Raw genomic sequence first — 13,347 nt, 5'->3', positions numbered from 1 at the left:
TAGGGTATGGATAGCTAAAATATTTCTCTGCTTGATAGTTTCTTGTGATATACTTTTATTTCTTAGATTATAGTCTTTTCTTCTTTATGTTATTATTGTGTTCTTTTCATCAAGACAATTACCAATATGCACAATAAAAGACAAGTGACACAGTATGTAGGCTTGTCATCCAGGGCCAAAACCTCTCACCTCTGGAGAGGGAAACCCGATCAAAATTATTCTTCTAGATCTTCAATTGATGAGTACCAAGACCATGACAAAGACCCTTGACTCTAGTATCCTCCCAAGAACCTTGTCACTAAAATTGATGCTCTACCTCTTCCCTTTCTCGACTTTCTTCTTGATCTCAAACTCCTCTCCTCGACTTCTTCAGAAAAAATCGGTCTCTATATTTCACACTACTTCTTCTCTGATTCTCCTAGATAATCTCGGTCTCTATGATCTTGATCTCTAGCTCAATCACCCAGAAGAATCCTTCCTTCGCTGACCCCATAAGAAACTCTCCTTCGCTAACCCTAGAGGAAAATTTTCCTTCACTATGCCTAAAATAAACTCTTCTTCACTTTCCCAGAAGAAAGTCTCCTTTGCTAACCCTAGAAGAGACTTCTCCTTCACTATGCCCATAAGAAACTCTTCTTCGCTTGCCTAGAAGAAAATGTCCTTCATAATGTCTAGAAGAATATGTCTTATCACTTCTTCTCACTTCTTCTTTGTGGCCTCTCCTTCATACTTCTTCTTCACCAAATTCTTGTCGAGTTGCCTGCCTCTAAGTGAGGCCAAGTGTGGCTACTTATACACCTCACCTCATGTCCCTTAGGCCAACATGATATCAAGTAGGTAGGCCAACTTCTTCTAGCAAGTTCTTCCATCGTTGTAGGCCGACTTGAACATGATAAGTGACAAGGTCTTGGAGGATACTTTACATAGACAATTTTGACCTTTTACAAAGTGTAAGATGACTTCATTACATGAAAATGACTCTATCATTTTATGACTAGATGAAAAATAATTCCTAAAGACTCTCAATGGGAGTCTTGACTCAAATACAAAATCTCTTGCTCATGAAACCCATGAAGAAAGTCAATAATTTTATTTTTCTTCTTTACATCTCATTACATAAAATCATAATTACATGTCATTATGAAGACCAAGCCTAGTTACACCTTTCAACACCTTTGAGCCAAGTCTGTTCCATCTAGTCCATAACAAGCAGAGGCATTGTATGTAATTTTTGTGCATTTGATCTTTGTGCATTTAGTTGGAGACATTGTCGACTTCAAGGGAGTACCAAGAAAATTGGGTCCTAATTTTCTTTGTTACTCGAGTTGAAAGGAAAGTGCAGGATAAGGTCATGTTGCAACCTAGTTACTTAGAAGCAACAAAGATAAATGAATTTAATATTCTTTCAAAAACATATGGGTTTGCATTTTTTAACAACAAATTCTTTCTAGGAAAAAAATTTACCACATTCTTTTTCTTCTTCTTGATTTGTTGAAACCCCAAGCTAGTATCTATTTTATCCTCAATATTTTTCAATTTGTAAAGGGAAGAGTTACAAAAAATCCATGAGGTATTTAAATGTATATAATTGGTGAAGTATTAGAGTTCCTAATAATTCTGATACAATGTAATATTGATGACATAGTGAAAATCAGAAAATCCGCTCTTTCTAACATTAAAACCTATCTACAATATGCACAAGAAAACATTGAATTTTTGTAGCTTGAGTCACAACTACAACAAGATGAATTAAAACAATGTAAGCATAATTTTGGACTAGTTTATGTTCAGAAAAATCCTCTGTTTGAGTTCAATATAGAATTCCATCAGCTACCAGAAAGTGGTCAAATCAATAACATTGAGGCTGAGTCCCATCATGTGCCAATTTCAGGAGTAGATTTGCATGCAAGTGTGGAAATTCATCCTGCACTTCCCAAGCCAATCATCAGACCTTGGGAAGAGCTTGTTAGCAATAAGCACATAACAGGTCTTGGATATGATAAGGAGGCATCCTTTCATACTGTAAACTACTCGAAGCCCATCAAATTTCAAAGTGCAGAGTTTCTTCATGGTAGTTCATGTTCACTTGTTTCAAATTATGATCCCCTTCCACAAAAACCACAAATCGTCAAATGCCAACATTTTAATCGTGTTGGCCATGTGAAAGATCAATGTTTTGATATTCACTCGTGCAAGCATTGTGGTCAACACACTCTTTCTTCACACAAATTCTTCAAAAACAAACCTCCTGCAAGAACAAATATTCACCTTGGATGGATCGCTTCTTGGTAATGGACTTCAATAACCAAGAAGTTATTTTAGTCATATGCCAAAATTTCTTCTATAGTACTAAAAAGTCTTGTAGTTAAGTTCTCTTCATCTTCTCATCTTGTATTTGACAGGGGGGAAGTGATGGTCATATAAAAGTTTCAAAGATGCATCAAGCAAACCTAAGCCACAACCTAAACCTACTACCTGAGCCTATATCCAAAGACAACCATACCTAGATTTAGAGTTGTAGCCAAAGATACATAAGCCCCTAAGCATTATTTTGGTTGGTGGCCTTCCTTAAACCACCACAGGTTGTAGAAATCCCTTTTCCAAGTTGAAGGTATCCCTCTCCAAAACATTAAGGAGCACTTCCTCTAGTAGAAGACTTCGACTTCTTTCCATATTTAGAAGAGTTTCGGGAATCACACTAAGTGTTCCTTTGGTTGGTGGATTTCCTTAAACCACTACCGGTTGTAGACCTCCCTTTTTTAGGTTTAAGGTCTCCCTTTTCAAAGCATTAAGGAGCACTTCCTCTAGCAGAAGACTTTAGCTTCTTTCCATATTTGGAAGAGTTCCAGGAAATTCACTAAGCGTCCCAGTGTTGGTGGTAATCCTTAAATCATCACCGGCTGAGATCTCGAGTTCTCCCACCTTATTCCATTATCTCAAATAGCACATTCGTCTTATTTCTTTCATGCATTGTTGTATTTTTGTATATAACTCTCTTCTTGGACTCATATATACCCCTTCAGATTAAGGGGGGAATGTTGGACATCTAATCCGCTAAGGGTTATGGTGTGGAATTTGAACAATCAAAGGGAGTCCAAGAGATCTTGGAAGATGAATCCAAGAGTCACACCAATGTATTATAAGTGTACATCATGTGAATAATAAAGTATATCATGATTAGATTTCATATATGTCCATTAAGTTTGTTTTGATTAACAATAAATTGCCTTCTCTTTTATCATATTTTGTAGTGGCATAACAATTTGTGAAAAGTCTCACACAAAACGTTTGGAAAAAATAATTTTCCCTAAAAATGATTGTGTTGACTTTTTACTATGAGGCAAAGGAAATTCATAAATGACTTTGACCCTTTCAGGATCTATGGTAATTCCAATTTTTGAAACACTAAATCCTAAAATTTTTCCTTCAGTCAAGGAAAAATTTGATTTCTTGGGATTAAGAGATATCCCAAACTTTCTGCATCTTACAAAGATATGTTTTATGTCATGTATGTGATTACCTCTTTTTTTAGAATAAATTGTAATGTCATCTAAGTTAACAACTACTGATTTATTAATCAAACCTCTGAAAGCAATATCCATGGCTCTTTGAAATGTTTATCCTGCATTTATCAAACCAAAGGGCATCTTGTGAAATTTGTTTTTAGTTTGTCACCAGGATGAACCAAAATTTGATTATAACCAGAAAAGCCATCCAAGAAAGACATCAATTCAAAGCCTTTGACTAATTGTACTTTTTTTTCCATTAGAGGCAATGGAAAATTGTCTTTCTTAAATGCTTTATTCAAGTTTTGGAAATCTATACAAATTATAATATCCACGTTCTTCTTTCTAACCGGAACAAAATTTGATACCCATTTTGAATGTTTAACCAGGAAAATGATTTTATCCTTGAGAAACTTATTCAATTCAATTTTAATCTGTGATTCGAGATTGGGGTGAATTTTTTTGAGATTTTGTTGTACAGGTTTCACATCTGGTAACATCGGTATTGTATGATGAATGATATAAGTATCATAAGTTTTTAAATCATCATAGCTCCAAGAGAGGACATCCTTGTATCTTCTTAGTAAATGAATAAAAGAAAGTCTTTCATCAGGAGAGAGTCTCAGTCCTAGATATGTTTTGTGGTTTTTCTTCAAACCCTAAGTTGATGAGTTCAAATCTTAAAGTATTTATTTGGAGCTTGCAATTAGTTGGATTTTTAAATCTATCTTTCATATCATAGAGATCTTCTAATTTTAAAACAAACTTTTGTAAGGAATTTTTAGTTTGTTTATCATCATAGGATGCATTAATGTTTTTATTATGTATATCCTCATCAATAATCTGAATGGTATATGTTCCTTCAGATGTAAGAAAAATCATAATATCAATGCCGTCATTAAACACTCTCCAATTGGTAACATTATCGGGGATAGAGGGTCAAAAAATCAATTCAATGGAGAACCTATTACGACTAAATTCCTCAAGAGTGATGAGTTTAGAGGCAACATTGGCTAATAGATCTGCACTTGGGTTCTAAATTCTAGGGATAGGAGATATATTAAATGCTAGAAAATGTGACTTTAAGTATTGGACTAAACACTGATAATGTTTTAAGTGATTTGAAACACAATGAATATTATTTTTTACCTATTTAACAACAATTTCAGAATCACCAAAAACTTTGAGAAGTTTAACATCAAGTCCAATAGCCTTTTGTAATCCTTGAATGAGTGTTTCATATTTAGCCACATTATTAATACATTCAAACTCAAGTATGTAGGAAAGAATAATTTTTTCTCCATTCAAACTTACTAATATGAGACCAGCTCCTACACCATCATTGGACTTGGATCCATCAAAATAAAGAGTCCAAACAAAATTATCAACATAATTATCTACAGGTAATTCAAAAATATTTACACATCTAGATGTGTCTGTTTATGAAAACATTTCAATCTGAGATGTAACATATTCAGCAGGAAAAGGAGAAGGTTGAGTAGGAAAATTGCCAAAGAGAGATTCAGAAGAATAATTTTCCAAGAAGTTATTAGTGAAGGCCATTGGCTCATTTTCTTCATCTAGATCAACCATAGTATATTTCATGTGTTTCTCTCTATCAATTTTGATATGATTGGGTTTGCCATTGTAAGGGAGCTAGAGATGAGACCAATCTATAGCAAAATATCCATGTAACTTTTCAGATCAATCCCTACTTAGAATGAGACCATAGAATTCAGGGATATCAGCTACCAAGATGTCTATGATCTGATTTTTCTTTTGGGTTGGATGAAAATCTATTTAAAATTTCATTCATCTCTTCTAGGAATTTAACCTTTGTTCTATCAAGTTGCACTATTTGTAAAAATATTTTTGGGGATTTACATTTAATTTCAAGCATACCAAATAAGGCATAATGCTCAAATAAGCACTTGGATCTACCAGATAATTATAAACATTTTGTTGAAAATTTAAAAGGTTAGGAGGAAAGGAGGCATATGTGAATTAGATATATGTCCAATTAAAATTACATCAAAGACCAAGCTTGTCTGAAGGGGGATGAGGAGGCTTGTTCTTTCCTTTAGAGGCTTTAGTGGTAACAGCAGTTGATGGTAATGGGGAAGCAAGAACTGCATTCAATTCATTAAGTAATAATTTTTGTTGTTGCCTCAACTTACTAACCTCATATAGAGAAATATTAGCTTTGGTTTTATTCATGTCCTCAACTATGTTCTATTCAATAGCATCTGATACTATTAGGATCTTTGATTTAGAGGAAGTAGAAGGAGGAGTTTTAGGAGTATTCAAGGAAGACCTTGAAGATTTATTAGAAGTCTTTTTTGGTGCACGTTTCTCATTTGATTATCTATTTGGGATTTTTTAAATTCTTCTATACTATATCTACAGGTTCTTTGCTTTGAGTATTGACAGGAAGAGCCTATTCTTCTTCTTCGTTATCTGAAGCAATAAGACTAAAGTCCCATAGGCCATTAGTTTCAATTACTTCTTCTTCTTCTTCTTCTTCTTCTGCTGCTGCTACTAATACTACTCCTTCCTCCTCTTCTTCTTCATCTGAATCAATGGTATATATTTGAGTAGGTGGTTGAGATTGAGTAGGCTGGTTTCTTTTTATCAGTTTGAAAGGTCTTCTTGTTAAAGTTTCAACTACTTGCTATTTTAATTCCACCATCTCATTGGAAATCATTTATAGGAATGTTTTTAGGCCTTCTAAACCATAAGGATCCTTGGAAATTTTCTTTTTTGGTTCTTCTTTGAAAGTGACCTTTTTGGCTACTTTTCTTTCCTCAACTACAGATTTCTTCTCAAGGGTTATTAAAATTTTCTCAACAGATAGAGCTTCTTTCATATTATCGGTGAGTGTTTTTTTTTGGGCTCTATCAACAAAGATAGTGATATTTAATGGTATGGAATTGATATACCATTCTAGTTGTACCTCGACGCCTGATCTGGATGTTGTTAGGATCTTGTTTAAGAGTTTGTTCAAACTAGAATTAAAATCTTTAATTTTTTCATTAGGAGAGACCTTAAGATTAGAAAATTCATTGGTTAATGTTGTTATTGTCTTGTATTCTCCATATTTATTCAAAAATTGTTCTTCAAACGTATCCCAATTATTTATTGACCCGACGAGTAAGGAAAAGTACCATGGTCATGCTGATCTTTCAAATGTGTAAGGAAATAATCTTCACACTACATCCTCATTAGTAACAACATTAAGATTGATAACCAACATAAAGTTGTGTAGATGTTCTTCTACACGAAGTCCATCATTAGGATTAAATTTAGGTAACCATCTCTTGGGATGTTTTGGGAGAGGGTGTAGAGGAGGGCTCGTTGCAACTACTCCTGGATTGTTCCATGGTTTTTCTGCCATTTTTGGATATATAGTTTGACCAGTAGTGGATGAGGTGGATCCATAAGTAGATGTGCTTGATGAAGAGGCAACTGAAGTAGTAATAGTTGATATTGCTGTCCCAATAGAACTACTAACAATAGTAGCACTGGTCGGTTGGGAAGAAAGAGGATGAGTGAATGAAAATAGATTTGTGGATGAAAGTATCAAAGGATGATAAGAGAATTCTAAAGGAGAATGTGATATATTTTGAGAGGAAATATAAGGAATAGTAGGAGTGTGAGCAATAGAATATGTAATGTCCTCACTAGACGAAGAATCGACACCAAAGGTATGCTTCCTTTTCCCATGAGTTGGTAATGGGAACACAAATGGTTTAATTCTAAGATTCTCACTTTTTGATCTGGTAAGGAATCCATAATATTTTAGTGATAATGTAACACTCCCTATAGAAGGTTCAAGTTGAAAGTTTTTCATGAGCAATGGAAATTCCTTCCAATTTCTGTATGTTAAAATTGGCAACTAGGGAAAAACTTCATGTGGGTCATCTTATTCATGGCTGATAATATTTTTATTAGATTCCTCTCATCGAGAGGTGTAGGATTGATATAAAGATCATCCGATTGTGATAAGTATTCATGGAGATATGAATTTATTTTGATTATGGAATTATTATCAAGCCGACCTACAACTCATGTAGGCTCAGAAGCCCAATAATCGCATCTTTCAAACACCAACGTTGTGTATAAATATAAGAGGACTTTTCCTCATTTGCACTCGCTCTTCTCATCACATCTCTCTCTCTACTACATAGAAATGAGTCTCTTCTCTACTGTGCAGAAATGGGTCTTTCTCTCACACATGTGAAGCCGAAAGTTGTTGAACCTGAAGCTGCAACTGCAGAAGCAAATATTGACCTGCGTAGCCTAGAAGATCTCCTCTTTAGAACTGCACTGTAGGTCCATCTAGATCTCCTCTGAAAGCCGCAACTTTTGGTGGTGGAATGAAGTCAATCTGACGAACGGTTTGCAAGATATCGACTACCCTAGTTTGAAGCCGGAAACTACTAAAACTGAAGCTGCAACTACAGAAGTAAAGATTGACCTGCGTGGCCTAGAAGATATCCTCTTTGGAACTTCGCTATAGGTCCATATGGATCTCCTCTGAAAGCCACAAATTTTGGTGGTGGAATGAAGTCAATCCAACAAACGGTTTGCAAGATATCGACTGCCCTAGTTTGAAGTCGGAAACTGTTGAAACTGAAGCTGCAACTTTTGGTGGTGGAATGAAGTCAATCTGACGAATAGTTTGCAAGATATCGACTACCCTAGTTTGAGGCTAGAAACTGTTGAAACTGAAGCTGCAAATGCAGAAGTAAAGATTGACCTACGTGGCCTAAAAGATCTCCTCATCTGAACTACGCTATAGGTTCGTCTGAACCTCCTCTGGAAGCCGCAACTTTTGGTGGTGGAATGAAGTCAATCCGACGGTTGGTTTGTGAGATATAGTCTGCCCTAGTTTGATGATAAAGCCGCTAATGCTGATGCTGCTGATCTAGGGTTTGCTACTGCTGATATGAATCAGATTTATTGTACTATTTCTCTCTGCTGAATTATTGAAGATAAAAGAAGATTTGATCAAAGGGTTTCCCCACACATTGTGGGGTTTGTCCCTGGCTAGTTGCCACATCTTGTGTCTCTTGTCTTGGCTTGTTTTCTATCGATCGTTTAATGTTCTATCTGCACTTTTATTTATGTACATGTGATTGCTAATATGTGGAATATAATAAGAAAAAGAAGTAAACTGTTATAAGCATAGAACATACCATAACTTAACATGGTATCAAAGCTGAGGTGAAGACAAAGCCCGAGCAAGAGCAAGAGAAATCACCGAAGAGAATATTGGCAAGGCTATCCTAAAAGAACTATGGGGTCCTCAACACTCTTTCCTGCCAAAGAAAAGCTCCATGAGAAAGATGACTATCACGCATGGAAGATGTCTATTAATATAATCCTAGAAGATCCAGGAGTGCTGGACCATTTAAGAGGCAATATTGTTGAGCCTCCATCAAATGCATCCACTGTTGCATGGAACAAATGGAAAACCGAAGAAGTCAAAATAGAAGATCATCCGGGACTCTATCGACAAGCACTTGGTGGCCTACATCTCTGAACTGGACACCTCCAAGGAAATCTATGATAGACTGGGAAATGGCACTCATGACTCTTGGAGGATTACCATCCAAATGGTACGTGTTCAGGACTACTCTTCTGAACTATAATGTAATTCCTGGTTTCGAGGAATTAATGGCTAGATGCATTCAAGAAGAAACAAGGGAAGAAGAGCAAGCAATGCCCATGCCTAAAGGTCCTCCTCCTGCCTTTTCTTCTCATGCTAAGAAAAGAAATAATTCCAGGACTAAATCAAAAGGAAAGGTTGGACCTAAGGTTGGAAGAAAAGGACGATGTTACATCTGCAATAAATCAAGTCACTATGCAAGGGAGTGCCCTGATAGAAAGGACTCACACCGGGACGATGATCAAAATCCCTTTGATGGAAAATCAAAGGAATGACAAATTCAATAGCAAAGGTAAGAGGAGAGCTAGGGATCGAGGAAGAGGATAACCATTCAAGAAGGCTAGAAAGTCCAAGATGTATTAAATGCACCTGACCTCAAAAAGAACCTAGTGTCCATCTCGGCAATGGAAGACAAAGGATACAAGGTAACCTTCAGCAATGGCAAGGTATGTATATAGAAAAATAATGTTAAAGATGCCTTTACTCTTGGGTTTAGTGTTGATTCATTATATCAGGTTGATGGAAGTCCGCTAGGTGTCATGTCTTGTGACACAACTCTTCAGTCTGAACTTTGGCATTGGAGGTTTGCCCACCTTCATTACAAAGCTCTACCCAATGTAAGACAGATGGTAATAGGGATGCCCGAATTCCAAGTAGAGAAAGAAGGTGTAGGTATGGGATGTGCCGAAGGAAAGCTCAAAAGGGGATCATTCCCCTCAAGCCAAAGCAAGACCTCCGATATATTATAGTTGGTTCACTCGGCATATCTGAGGCTGGCATAAGAGGGAGACTACTAAACCATGTACTCTTGAGCAGAATGGTGTGGCGGGAAGTAAGAAACGCACAATTGTGGACGCTGTCCAGGCCATGCTACATGATTAAAGACTTCCGAAGTTTCTACGGGCTGAAACTACAAACACTGCCATATAGCATTGGGTTCCAAGACTCCTGAAGAAAAGTTCATCGGTAAGAAACCTGATGTTTCTCATTTTAGAATTTTTGGATGCCCTATATATTTTCATGTGGTTAAAGAGAAAAGAAATAAATTGGGTGCATCTGGAAAGAAGGGAATTTTCATGGGCTATGGTGAAAATACTAAAGGCTATAGAATCTATGTACCGGTCAAAGGGAAGTCGTAATTAGTCATGATGTCACCTTTGATGAAGATATGGCTCTCAGCAAGGTGAAAAATCTTCTGACTTTGAGGAGCTCTCAAGAAGCCGACACCAGGAAACCGAAAGAAAAGGATGATGAATCAATGCCTAATGTAGAAGAACCCATGGATCTGATTGATCCTCCTCCACACGAGCCTTCCTCTTCTAGGAAGAGGCCTTCATGGCTTAGGGGGCTACTTGATGATGCTGAAGGACATGCTGCACCTCGAGGAACCTTTCGTGAAAGTAAGAAACCTAATAGGTATTAGGGATACCTGACCATCATGAGCATGATCATACAAAATAAGCCTTCATCATTCTCAGACATCGTCAAGCATCAAGTATGGAAGGATGCTATGATCGAAGAATATGAGTCTATCATGAAGAATGATGTCTGGGAAGTAGTTCCTAGACCCCAAGACAAGACAGTTGTTACTTCCAAATGGCTTTACAAGATAAAGCATGCAACAGATGGAAGTATGGAAAAGTATAAGGCTTGTTTTGTTGCTCGTGGTTTCTCCCATAAGGAAGGTATAGACTATGATGTGATATTTTCACATGTTGCCAGATATACGACCATCCACTCGATCATAGCCCTTGTCGCTTCATAAGGATGGAACCTACATCAGATGGATGTCAAGACTGCATTCTTACACGGCTCGATAAAAGAAGAGGTCTACGTGGAGAAACCTGAAGTATTTGAAATTTATGATCGAAAATCTCATGTATGCAGGTTGAAGAAGGCTCTCTATGGGCTGAAGCAAGCACCCCGAGCATGGTATGAGAAGATCGACAGCTACTTCATGAAGTTGGGATTCACTAGGAGTGAAGCCGATCCTAACCTTTACTTTAAAGTTGAAGATGACAAGCCTCTCATACTGGTGTTGTATGTGGATGACCTCTTTCTAATAGGTGCAGACCCTCTCATTCACAAATGTAAGAGGGAGTTGGCTTCTGAATTTGAAATGAAGGACCAAGGACTAGAAGTATGGCAGAAGCCACGGGAAATTTTCCTTTCTCAAGGAAAATATGTGGTAAAGATATTGGAAAGATTTGGTATGATGGACTGCAAGCTTGTGACTACCTCGAGGATCTTAACTTTTAGAATTTATATGGTAGTGATGTCGGACCAGATTTGGGAAATGCCTCTAAGTTTCAAAAACTCATTTGCGTTGATGTTCTTGGTGAACCTCCGTCTGAACATATGTTTTACAGTTAGCATTGTGAGCTCATATTTGGTTGAGGCTCACTACCTTGATGCCAAGAATCTTCCAAGATATCTTCATGGCACAATTACTAATGGATTGAGATACACTGCCGGAAATATAAAACTACATGATTATTCGAATGTTGTTTAGGCAGGTAGTTTGGAGGATCACTGGAGCACCTTTTAGTGCTGTTTCTCTTTGGATTCTGATTCGATATAATGGATGAGTAGGAAGCAAAAGTCGTTTGCCATAAGCACCATCGATACCGAATACATATCTACGAGTATGATCTCGTATGAAGCTGCCTGGTTGGGGAAGCTCTTCAGTGAACTGTTTGAACACATACCACTGTGATTCTCTGTAACAACTAGAGGTGGGATTCGATTATTGAGGAATCCCGTATTCGTCGATTGCTCCAGCAGATAGACATCATCTGGGATATGGTAAGACGATGAGCAAGGAGGCTCCATCGCATTAAGATGATGTACAAGTCGATACACCTTGTCAAAGCCCCGAGGAAATATCTAATCTGTGATTTTCCCAAACGAACTGGAGTCATCAAGAAACCCTTGTACAAGGGTCCTGCATGTTGCATACATTGAGCTCTGGGAGCTCTAAGGGCTTGCGGTTCTTACTAGAGCAACATATGACCACAAGGTGACTCACCCTCCCCTGGTGGTGCGCACTGGAACAAGATGACTCGCTCTCTTGTGGGACAAGATGATTCACTCTCTTGTGGAACAGGATGATTCCCTCTCCTGTGTAGCAGGATTGATGTGTTCTCCTGTGAGGCCTAGATTGATGTGTTCTCCATGGCGATTGTAGCAGGATTGATGTGTTCTCCTATGAGGCCTAGATTGATGTGTTCTCCATGGCGATTATAGCAGGATTAATGTGTTCTCCTGTGAGGACAGGATTGATTAGTTCTCCTATCGAGGCATCCTACCCATGCAGTCTGGGACTCACGGGAAGTACCTCTCATCTGATTAATGAGTAGGGAAATGAAGTTAGGGACCATAGTAGTACCGATGGATGCATCGTTGTATCTACCGTACTCCCTAGGCTAGGATGACCTCCATTGATCTGGGATCAATGATACTGGTTTGGGACCAGTGGTAGGAGTTGTACCATACTATGACGCTGACTTAAGGTCGGTTGAGACTAGTCTGGGACCAGTGGTACATACTCCGAGACTGACTTCATGTCAGTGCAGTACTGGTCTAGGACCAGTGAGAGTAGTACATACTATGACGCTAACTTTGGGTCGGTTGAGATTGGTCTGGGACCAGTGGTACACTCTCTGAGACTGTGATACTGGTTTGGGACTAGTGGTAGGAGTGGTACTTACTATGAAGCTGACTTCGGGTCGGCTGAGACTGGTCTGGGAGCAGTGGTATGCACTCTGAGACTGACTTTGAGTTAGTGGAGGATGATACTGGTCTACGACCAGTGGAGTTGTACTCAACATGACGCTGACTTTGGGTTGGTTGAGATTGGTCTGGGACCAGTGGTACATACTCTGATACTGACTTTGAGTTAGTATGATACATCCTCGATCATTTCTTCTTCTTCATAATTCAGACAAAAGCATAACAGAATAGAACAATGCAAGAGCAGAGCAGAACAGAGCAAAACAGTACCGATCAGTACGGGGTAGAACAAGACAAAGCAGAATAGGCAGAATAGAGTAGAGCAGGGCAAGGGTCAGGCTGTACAGGCAGTGCATTTGATGGATGAATAGTAACGACCAATAGACAGATTGCAGATGAAGTTCTCCCTGGTTGAGAGGGAGTGTTAAAATTGGCAAC

The sequence above is a fragment of the Pinus tabuliformis genome, chromosome X (genome assembly GCF_031772625.1).
Source record: "Pinus tabuliformis cultivar Carrire ecotype Pingquan chromosome X, CPIR1, whole genome shotgun sequence".
In the NCBI taxonomy this organism is placed as follows: Eukaryota; Viridiplantae; Streptophyta; class Pinopsida; order Pinales; family Pinaceae; genus Pinus; species Pinus tabuliformis.
The sequence above is the reverse complement of the archived record's forward strand: the minus strand, read 5'-3'. Positions refer to the sequence as shown.